The sequence below is a fragment of the Scyliorhinus torazame genome, chromosome 14, assembly GCF_047496885.1.
Source record: "Scyliorhinus torazame isolate Kashiwa2021f chromosome 14, sScyTor2.1, whole genome shotgun sequence".
Classification (NCBI taxonomy): domain Eukaryota; kingdom Metazoa; phylum Chordata; class Chondrichthyes; order Carcharhiniformes; family Scyliorhinidae; genus Scyliorhinus; species Scyliorhinus torazame.
In genome coordinates, this window is record NC_092720.1 from 37,080,953 (window position 1) to 37,092,920 (window position 11,968).

The window sequence follows — 11,968 nt, forward strand, 5'->3', positions numbered from 1 at the left end:
AAGGTCTTCCAGACCGTTCCGTTCTCCCTCTCTACCTGCCCGTTTCCCCGGGGGTTGTAACTGGTCGTCCTGCTCGAGGCAATGCCCTTGCTGAGAAGGAATTGACGCAGTTCGTCGCTCATAAAGGAGGACCCCCTATCACTGTGAATGTATGCGGGGAAACCGAACAGTGTAAAGATACCCTGGAGGGCCTTGATGACGGTGGTTGTGGTCATGTCTGGGCAGGGGATGGCGAATGGCAACCGGGAGTGCTCATCAATCACGTTCAGGAAATATGTGTTGCGGTCGATGGAGGGGAGGGGGCCTTTGAAATCCATGCTGATGCGTTCAAAGGGATGGGAAGCCTTTATCAGGTGCGCCCTCTCTGGCCGGTAGAAGTGCGGTTTGCACTCCGCGCAGATTTGGCAGTCCCTGGTGACTGTCCTGACCTCCTCGATTGAGTAGGGCAGGTTGCGGGTCTTGACGAAATGGAAAAAATGAGTGACCCCCCCGGGTGGCAGAGGTCCTCGTGGAGGGCTCGGAGGCGGTTCACTTGTGCAGTGGCACAAGTGCCGCGGGACAGGGCATCAGGAGGCTCGTTCAGCTTCCCCGGACGGTACAAGATCTCGTAGTTGAAGATGGAGAGTTCTATCCTCCACCGCAAGATCTTGTCGTTTTTAATTTTGCCCCGCTGTGCATTATCGAACATGAAGGCAACCGACCGTTGGTTGGTGAGGAGAGTGAATTTCCTGTCGGCCAGGTAATGCCTCCAATGTCTCACAGCTTCAACTATGGCTTGTGCTTATTTTTCGACCGAGGAGTGGCGAATTTTGGAAGCATGGAGGGTACGGGAGAAGAAAGCCACGGGCCTACCCGCTTGGTTGAGGGTGGCGGCCAGAGCTACGTCGGACGCATCGCTCGCGACCTGGAAGGGGAGGGACTCGTCGATGGCGTGCATCGTGGCCTTTGCAATATCTGCTTTGATGCGGCTGAAGGCCTGGCGGGCCTCCGTCGACAGGGGGAAGGTCGAGGACTGGATCAGGGGTCGGGCTTTGTCTGCGTAATTGGGGACCCACTGTGCATAATAGTTGAAGAACCTGAGGCAGCGCTTCAGAGCCTTGGGGCAGTGGGGGAGGGGGAACTCCATAAGGGGGCGCATGCGCTCAGGGTCGGGGCCTATGACTCCACTTCGCACTACGTAGCCTAAAATGGCTAGACAGTCAGTACTAAACACGCATTTTTCCTTATTGTATGTCAGATTAAGGATTTTCGCGGTCTGGAGGAATTTGCGGAGGTTGGTGTCATGGTCCTGCTGGTCATGGCCGCAGATGGTGACGTTATCCAGATACGGGAACATTGCACGTAAACTGTACCGGTCAACCATTCGGTCCATCTCTCGCTGGAAGACCGAGACCCCATTGGTGACACCAAAGGGAACTCTTAAAAATTGATAGAGCCGCCCATCTGCTTCGAAGGCTGTGTACTTGCGGTCACTAGTGTGGAGGGGTAGCTGGTGGTAGGCGGACTTGAGGTCCACCGTGGAGAAGACCTTGTATTGTGCGATCCTGTTTACCTGGTCGGCTATACGGGGGAGAGGGTACGCATCTAGCTGCCTAAACCTGTTGATGGTCTGGCTGTAGTCTATGACCATCCTATGCTTCTCCCCGGTCTTTACCACCACTACTTGAGCTCGCCAGGGACTGTTGCTCGCTCCGATGACCCCTTCCCCCAGCAGCCTTTGGACCTCTGACCTGATGAAGGTCCGGTCCTGGGCACTGTACTGTCTGCTCCTGGTGGCGATGGGTTTGCAATCCGAGGTTCGCAAACAGGGAAGGCGGGTCGACCTTAAGGGTCGCGAGGCCGCAGACAGTAAGGGGAGGTATAGGGCCGCCGAATTTAAAAGTCAGGCTTTGCAAATGGCATTGGAAGTCCAGCCCCAGGAGGGTAGCCGTGCAGAGGTGCGGCAGGACATACAGGCGGAAATTGTTGAATTTCCTGCCTTGGGCAGTGAGGTTCGCTAGGCAGAACCCCTGTATCTCCACCGAGTGTGCCCCGGAGGCCAGGGAGATCCTTTGATTTACAGGGTGGGTTACAAGTGAACAGCGCCTTACCATGTCGGGGTGAACAAAGCTTTCCGTGCTCCCAGAGTCAATCATGCACAATGTCTCGTGGCCGTTGATGAGGACCGTCGTTGTAGCCGTTGCGAGTGTCCAGGGTCGACTTTGGTCCAGTGTCACTGAGGCCAGATGAAGCAATTGCGAGTTCTGGTCGGGCAGCGTGTAGCCGGCCGTGCTGGGGGCCTGGGGCCCCATCCAAGATGGCGTCACCCATGGGTCGCACATGGTGTCCGGGGATGAAGAAGATGGCGGCGGCGATGGACAAAATGGCTGCGCCCACCCGCCCAGCGCGGAGTCCGGGGGGCAAGATGGCCACACCAGTGGTCGCACGTGGCGCTAGGATAGGGGGATGGCGGTGAGCGCTGGCCAGTCGGGCCCTGAAGGGGGGGTTGCCGCGGCGGTCCATAGTCGCTGGAGACCGCGGCCACAACACGGGCCTGGCAGACTCCCACAAAGTGGCCCTTCTTGCCGCACCCTTTGCAGGCGGCGGTATGGGCCAGGCAGCGTGGGCGGGGATGGTTTGCCTGCCCGCAGAAGAAACAGTGGGGCCCGGCGGCGTTAGCGGGCCGTCTCGCCGCGCAGGCTTGCGGGGTCAGGGGGAAAGTCTGAGGGGCTGCCGCTGCGGGGTGCCACTCAGCCCAAGGGGCCGCCGCGCGATCAGGGGCAAAAGACAGCGCGTTTTTGTAGGCAACGTCCATGGACCCTGCCAGGGCCCGTGCCTCTGTAAGTCCCAGAGTGTCCCTTTCTAGGAGTCTTCGGCAGATATCGGGGGAGCTCATACCTGCAACGAAGGCATCCCTGATTAAAAGTTCCATGTGCTCGCTCCCCGAAACTCGCGGGCAGCCACAGTTTTGGCCCAGCACCAGTAGCGCCCGGTAGAAATCTTCCAACGTTTCCTCGGGGCTTTGCCGCCTAGTTGCAAGCAGGTGACGAGCATAGACCTGGTTTACAGGGCGGATGTAATGTCATTCTAGCAGTTCGATAGCGGCAGCATAGCTCTCCGCCTCCTCGATAAGGGGGTAGATCCCAGGGCTGACCCGGGAGCGCAGGAGATGCATCTTCTGTCCTTCCGTGGGGGTGTCTATGGCCGTGTCGAGGTAGCCCTTAAAGCACGCCAGCCAGTGTTTAAAAATAGCAGCAGAGTTATCCGCGTGGGGGTTGAACTGGAGGCACACCGGTTTGATTCGGAGATCCATCCTTCCAACTTATGTTGTAGCAGATTAAATTGATGCGCAATCAATTACACTCAAGACGAAGTGATTCCATAACTGAAGGCTTTAATCTGCTAGAACCTTTTCCCCAGCAGCTTCGATACAGAAAGTGAAGGCTGCTGGGACGGCACCATCTCTTATACCCCGCCTTCAGGGCGGAGCTACATAATACAGCCAATGGTAGACTCCTGGGTCTAACCAATGGTCATCAGCCTCTCAGGTACCGCAATACCTGGTACTACCACATCTAGTTTATAGGTCGCCTGCTGTCATTACTGCAATGGCTGCATTGCCACTTCCGGTGTCACAGGATGTGGTTGGCAGAGATATATATAAGCCAGGATTGATTCATGTGATGCTCAGTTCTCAGCCAGGGCCATTGGCCAGAATGGACATAGTAAAAGTTATTTGAATGAGCTGGATGGCACAGTTGGCTAATCATTACGAGTAAGGTGCCATTTCTGGACGTATGATGCAACATACACTTGTTTCATGTGTATAAGGTTTCATATCTTCATTCGTGTCATTATCTGCATTGTGGGCGTGGCCTGACTCTGGTCGAGCTGGCAGTATGGTTGCCTCATTCACCTCTGCTGCGCAATGTTGTGCAGCACACAACAACTATTCTTGAAACCTTGCGGGGGCATATTGGAGAGCTCCACCTGAGCGTCGAGCCATCTGAATCTCATCCTTAAAATTCCTAAGGCCTGCTCGATAGCGTTCCTGGTAATGACAAGGCTGCAACTGTAGTTTCACTCTGCCTCAGACTGTGGGTTACTAAAGACGGTCATTAGCCAAGTTCTTAAGGGGTAATAACAGCCCTTGTCCCCTAGGAGCCATCTCCAGATCTGTGTGGGTAGCTGAAATAGATTGGGGAGTTGTGAATTCCTTCATATGTGGGCAGCACGGTAGCCTTGTGGATAGCACAATTGCTTCACAGCTCCAGGGTCCCAGGTTCGATTCCAGCTTGGGTCACTGTCTGTGCGGAGTCTGCACATCCTCCCCGTGTCTGCGTGGGTTTCCTCCGGGTGCTCCGGTTTCCTCCCACAGTCCAAAGATGTGCAGGTTAGGTGGATTGGCCATGATAAATTGCCCTTAGTGTCCAAAAATTGCCCTTAGTGTTGGGTGGGGTTACTGGGTTATGGGGATAGGGTGGCGGTGTTGACCTTGGGTAGGGTGCTCTTTCCAAGAGCCGGTGCAGACTCGATGAGCCGAATGGCCTCCTTCTGCACTGTAAATTCTATGAAATTCTATGATAATCATATAAAGCTGCCTGGGAATCTTGCACACACTTGAAGGAAGACCTTATTGTGGTGTCAAACCACCTGCACATTGATGAAGTGAAATGACGCGCGGTTCACAAAGGTGTCCACATGTTGACTGGGGTCTTTATTGCAACATGAATTCAGTCAACTATACCCTACAGCAGAGATAAGTCTGATTTGGGAAAAGGCAGTGGTTTTCTGAGTCTGAGACTCAGAATCCATAGGGAAACTAATGTCCTTCCCCACATGAGCAGAGCATCAGTCACTTCCATAATGCAACTGTATGCTGCTGACTGGGAAATACCAACCATGTCTCCCGATGAGCCTGGAAAGAGCCTGAGTTAAATCCTTAACACTCCTGGCCACTAAACACAAATTGAATCATAACTCTACAGGGGTACCTCACCTCTCCAAAGGGGGCACTCTGGAAATCCAAAACAAGGGCACAAAAAAAAAAGACCTCTTCTGACTTGGTCTTCTCTGCGCACTTTGGGATCCCCACATCTGGATTGCAAAACTTTGAAATCAACATGTTCTCCTTATCAATTTTGAACCATTCTAGGGACAGGGTTTCCTTGTCTGTCCCTATGGCCTGGGTCGTATCTGCCTCCTTGATAAAGACAGATTCAAAGTATTCATTTAATGACTCCGCCATGCCGGCTGTCTCTTGTGTAAATTCCCTTTAAATCGGCCCTACTCAGCGGCAGAGGTGTTTGCAAAGGCAGAAGGGCTGTGGCAGAATTGAGAAATGGGACTGAGGGTAGGGGGTTGGTAGGAGAGTATGTAGCTGTATGGAGCTTTATCTTTTCACTGCATGTTGTTGTATGTACTAAATGAGTCGATGCTGTCTATTGGGACAAGGTAAGTGTTGGGACTTTCCTTTGCAATGATGGTTTTTTGGGGCTTGTGTGTTTATGCTGGGGTTGTGTGTCAAAGGGGATTTCTTTGTTTTCCTGGGACCGGGCAGGGGGGAAGGAGACCCGGGCGGGACCTCCACATTGGCTGGTTTAAGCCGGCCAGTGAACGGGAGTGATGTGACCATCAATTCACACAAAACTAGGAGTAGAAGTAAACTGTGACTTTAATCAACTAGAACAGTGCCTGCCTGCGATTGATCTGTTAGTGGCAGCCGCCTACAGGTCGACTGCTCTTTATACCTCCCCTCAAGGGGTGGAGCTAGGGGTGGAGCCCACACAGGCCCCAACATGCTACATCATAGGGAATACATTACAATGGTCCATAGGTGGAGCCCACATGAACAACAGTGTAATACAGATATGCACATGGTGAATTGTTACAGCAATACATTCACCACATTCACCCCCTGTTAAAAAATGGAGTCCGGCAGGGGTGAAGGGTTCATAAGTTCAGCCTGTCCAGCGCACAAATTGTGCGTTGTGATCGCCGAAGCTCTGGTATCGCAGCTGGCCCGGGCATCAAACTCGGCCATGCTGGCATCGGTAGTGAAGTCACCGGTGTGGGCACAGACGTGGACTCCGGGAGCGTGTCTTCTGAGGCTTCATTCCTGTGGGTCGGTGAAGGGGGACTGGCGGGCGGGAGGGGGTGCGAGTGCCATGTAGGGGCGGGGGCGCAGGTCAGCGTAGGTTGGGTGGGGTAAGATGGGGTGGCGGTGGTAGTGGAACCTGCGGGTGCCAGGTCCCGGAGAGAGACCGTATCCTGTCGGCTGTCGGGGTGTTCGATGTATGCATACTGGGGGTTGGAGTGTAGGAGCTGGACCCTCTCGACCAGGGGGTCGGACTTATGGCTCCCGACTTGGTTGCGGAGCAGGACAGGCCCCGGTGTCTTCAGTCAGGGCGGAAGCAAAGCCCCGGAGGTGGATTTCCTGGGGAAAACAAATAGGCGGTCATGAGGGGTCTCGTTTGTGGCCGTGCAAAGTGGGGACCTAATAGAGTGGAGTACGTCGGGGAGGATGTCCTGCCAGTGGGGAACTGGGAGATTCCTAGACCGTAGGGCCAGGAGGATGATCTTCCAGACCGTCGCGTTCTCCCTCTCCACCTGCCTGTTTCCCCTGGGGTTATAACTGGTAGTCCTGCTCAGGGGTGATGCCCTTACTGAGCAGGTACTGACGAAGTTCGTCGCTCATGAACGGCGAGCTCATGGGGAAACCAAACAGGGTGAAGACCCTATGCAGGGCTTTAATGACGGTGGCCGCGGGCATGTCGGGGCAAGGGATTGCAAAGGGGAAGCGGGAGAACTCGTCGATGATGTTGAGGAAATATGTGTTGAGGTTGTTGGAGGGAAGGGGCCCTTTGAAATCGATACTGAGGCGCTCAAAGGGCCGGGATGCCTTTACCAGGTGGGCCTTATCTGGTCGATAGAAGTGCGGCTTACACTCCGCACAGATTTGGCAGACCCTGGTCATGGCTCTGACCTCCTCAGTGGAGTAGGGCAGGTTGCGGGCCTTGATGTAGTGGAGAAGCCGGGTGACCCCCCCGGGTGGCGCGCGGTCATCTTGCGCGCTAGCGCATGAGCCACGGGACAGGGCATCTGGGGGTTCGTTGAGCTTCCCAGGACGATATACTATATCGTAATTATAGGTGGAGAGTTTGATCCTCCACCTCAAGATCTTATCATTCTTGATCTTGCCCCGCTGCGTATTATCGAACATGAAGGCTACCGATCGTTGGTCGGTGACGAGGGTAAACCTCCTACCAGCGAGGTAGTGCCTCCAGTGGCGCACGGCTTCCACAATGGCTTGGGCTTCCTTTTCGACTGAGGAGTGTCGAATTTTGGAGGTGGTGAGGGTTCGTGAAAAAAATGCTACTGGCCTGCCTGATTGAGGGTAACGGCGAGGGTGACCTCTGTGCGACACTCTCCACCTGGAAGGGGACGGACTCGTCCACCGCGCCCATCGCGGCTTTGGCGATATCCGCCTTGATGCAGCTGAAGGCCTGGCGGGCCTTAGCCGCCAGTGGGAAGATGGTGGCCTTGATTAGTGGGTGAGCTTTGTCTGAAAAGTTGGGGACCAACTGTGTTAGACGTTTTAGTTGCTGTGATATGAAGAGTCTAAATGTTCTGTTCCTTTTTCACAAACACACATTTATTTCCTGCCAACAGCCTTTGCACAAAACTCTCACTTTCTTTCGCCTGACAGAGGCCACCTAAAGCCCCTGTCAATTAATGGATACTTAACATAAATGAGACAACTAATTGCAATGTCTCTTAACAGTCTCCCCTTCCTTGGAGGAATAAAAATAATTAGGTGAAAACAAAATTTCAAGAAACTCAAAAACACACACCTGATTTCCCCCCCCCTTTTTTTTTCTTTGGACGAGAAAGAAAAAAAAAAACAGTCACAGAAACAAGCGCCCTTCATTAACAATATCCAAAAGTTTCTGTGAACTCACCCCTTTTTTCGTAAAACAGTCCGACAGTTGATAGCTCCTGTCGACCCATTTAATTTTTGTTATTTCCCCTCTGTCCAACATCTGCTTCAAACTTGCGATGTCTATCCGTAACCTCTTTTCATTGACACTTTTTGTAGAGTGCACATTTTCCCACAGGGATTTATTGTCAATGTGACAGTCAATAGGTATATTACCCAAATCCCCTAATCCCAAAATTTCTGTCAATATCATACTTATATAAAAGACCATATCCACCGCCTCTACAAGGCTTAACATCTCAGCAGCCAAAGTGCTTTTTACCACTCTCCTTATTTTCTTTGTTTCCCACACAAGTGGGCAACATTTACCATTGTTCCCCAAAAGGAAAATTATAAAACCTCCTGCGCTTGAAACCCCATCCCATAAATTTGCGTAGGACACATCACTATAAACTATGAGTTTCAAGTGCCTAAGGTCACCTAAAACCGGGAACTTCAAAACACACTCCTGCATTTTTAGTTTGGCCAATGCTTTATTTGCTCTTATTGTGTCTTCCACTTTGGGATCATTCATTTTTGTACTCAACTCTAAGACATCAAAACTCACGTCCGGTCTAGTCTGTCTACCTAACCAGTTCAGTTGCCCAATTAAACTTTGCAGTTGCACTTTTTCTATCTTTGAAACCATTGCGTCTTTTTGTGAAACTCGGCTACAACTAATTGCTATTGGGCTGATGCTTTCCAAATAAGATTGCTGATGCAAAGTTGCCCATAACTTAGTCTGTCCAATTTCCAGTCCAATATATTTAAATGCACCGGAAGCCTGACTCCCAATCCTGGGGCGTCATTCTCCGACCCCCCGCCGGGTTGGAGAATCGCCGGGGGCTGCCGTGAATCCTGCCCCCGCCGGTTGCCGAAGTCTTCGGCCCGGATGGGCCGAAGTCCCGCCGATAAATTGCCTGTCCCGCCGGCGTAAATTAGAGTACCTATTTACCGGCGGGACAAGGCGCCGTGGGCGGGCTCTGGGGTCCTGGGGGGGCGCGGGGCGATCTGACCGTGGGGGGTGCCCGCACGGTGGCCTGGCCCACGATCGGGGCCCACCGATCCGCGGGCGGGCCTGTGCCGTGGGGGCACTCTTTCCCTTCCGCCTCCGCAACGGTCTCCACCATGGCAGAGGCGGAAGAGACTCTCCCCACTGCGCATGCGCGGGAAACTGTCAGCGGCCGCTGACGCTCCCGCGCATGCGCCGCCCCGACATGTCATTTCCGCGCCAGCTGGCGGGGCAACAAAGGCCGTTTCCGCCAGCTGGCGGGGCGGAAATCCCTCCGGCGCCGGCCTAGTCCCTCAATGTTGGGGCTTGGCCCCCAAAGATGCGGAGCATTCCGCACCTTTGGGGCGGCGCGATGCCCGCCTGATTGGCGCCGTTTTGGGCGCCAGTCGGCGGACATCGCGCCGTTTGGGGAGAATTTCGCCCCTGAATTCTTTCCTCAAACCAGAGATTACAATAGCTTCAAAATCACTAGTCCCACCCCACAAAAAAATCATCGACATGCATAATAAAAATGCTAGAAAGATTTCCTTTATAGTGCCAGTAAAACATTGCAGGATCTGCTTTCAACTGGCAACAGCCTAACTTTAACAAAACTGACCTTACCGAAAAATACCAGACTCGAGATGCATCATTTAATCCATATACACATTTGTTCAACTTCCAGAGTACCCCTTCTGTGTTAGCTGCTTCTTTAGGAGGAAGGAGAAAAATGTCTCTCTGGAGCTGATGCCCCTGCAAAAAGGCAGTTTCATATCTATAGATTTGCAGTCCCATGCCTTTGTGGCTAATAGAGCCAAGATCTTTAAAATAATCTTTCCTGCTGTAGGTGAATCTACCCTTAAATTCTGATCTTCTAAGTTTTCTTCAAATCCCCTTGCCACAAGCCTGGCCTTTGCCTCATAAGTTCCATCCGGAAGAACCTTTTCCGTGCAAATCCATCTGTGGGATAGAGCTCTTTGTCTCCTATCCGGTACTTCCGTGTATACTCCAAATTCACACCAACTATGCAATTCTTGCTGTTTAGCTTCTTTGATAACTTTTTCATCTAATTTATTTGAAGCCACGAAAATCTCATGTGGGCTTCTACACCTATTAGTATTCGTAATCTTACTCATGTTCCGAGATCTTGATAAACTACATCCCCTCTCCCGCCTGGTATCTCGTTCTGTACTGCTACTGCTTGATCTTTCCCTTCTGCTGTGGGATGTCCTTTCAATAGTTCTCGACCTTTTCCTGCGGACCTGTTCACTATCCGATGTACTATCTGAACTGGCACTGCGTTTCGGTGCCCTCCATTTTTGAACTTTGTTTTCCCAATCCATTGTCTTGACTCCTTCCCCTGAATGCTGTACATTCAACCAATGTTTATACTTTCCAGTGGCCTTCCCTGCTCTACTAATAACAGTTGCATCCTTCCATTGACTAGACCCTTCAGGCAAGTATGTCACTTTTGTACCAACTTTTGGCAGTTGCCCTTTCGGAAAAATGGCCTGTTCTAATTCATCAGAAGTGTTGTGTTCCTCCACAGCAACCCTGTCTATCTCAATTAATTGGTCCTCATAGTTCTGTAACACATGCGTACCAGATGATTCTGGTTCCTCGTCATGTCTGTCGGCTCTGTCTAAGTTTGCAAATTTGTAATCTGTACCCATTATCCTTGATGAATGTACCCTAACAGTTTGATTACCATGTTGCAAAATAATTGTTTTTCCATCTATGCCTATGATCTTCCCTGGGCCTTTCCATTCATTAGAATTGTCTCTCTTATAGTATACCATGCCTCCTTGCTGAAAAGCGGCACCTGATGGCCATACGTTATGTCTTAAAGCTCTGCGAATTCTTTCAGAGACTTCTGCTTCCAAAAAAGCTTTTCTACTGCGATGTAATGCATTTAACTGTTCAGCAAAACCAGAGATAATTGTAGTCCCCTCCCAAGCTGGAGGCTGGTCATCCAAAATGGATGGAATTTTAGGATTTCTACCAAACACTAATTGAAAAGGACTATAGCCCCCAACCATCTGCAATGAATTCTTTGCATGTACTGCCCATGCTAAAGCTGAATTTAGCCTGCAATTTGGTCGATCTGCCAAAATTTTCCAAATCATGTCATCAATGACAGCATGATTTCTTTCACAGCCATCATTGCTAAATGGGCTTTCTGCAGCCGTATTCATTTTTAAAAAATGTTTTTCTTAAATTCTCCTCCTTTTTCACGTTTTCTCCCACATTTACACCCATCATCAATAAACAATAATCAACAAGATATGTCAATCCCCATAATAACAACGATCCCATCCGCCCACCAACCCCCAAACCTCAACCCGCCTGTTTACATAAACAAATGACAAAAAGGAATCAGGGATTACCCGTAGTCACCCTTAATCTACATGGCTCGCCACCCCATCCCACCCACCCCCCCAACCAACGCCATCCAGCCTCTAAGAGAGTACCGTACATGATACCCCAAAGTTGTACCCCCCCCCCCCCAAAGTCTCCAGCTCCTCCCATCCAATGCCTCTTGTAAAACTCATCCTCCCAACCTCGGTTCCCTCCCCCATCCTCGGTTCCCTCCCCCCAACTTTCCACCCCGGCTAGACCACTCGGACCCTGTTCTGTCAGGCTCCGATGGCCGCAGCCCCTCCCCCCACCTCACTCCCGTTCACTGGCCGGCTTAAACCGGCCAGCATGGAGGCCCCCGCCCGGGTCCCTTTCCCCCTTGCCCGGCCCTAGGAAAGCCCAAAGATCCTCTTTTAGCACACAAACCCCACATATCCACCTACACCCCAAAGAGCCCTCCTTTCGAGTGAAAGTCCCGTCCCTTTCCTTGTCCAAATATATGCAACATTGGCTCCTTTAGCCTCTACACCCGCGCGCAGTGATACAAAAAAAAGAAGAAAATACAGTCATGAGGTTACATCGGCACATGATCATTCCTCAATTTGTCAGTTCTGCCACAGTCCTTCTGCCTTCGCAAACTCCTCCGCTGCTTCCGCCGTTCC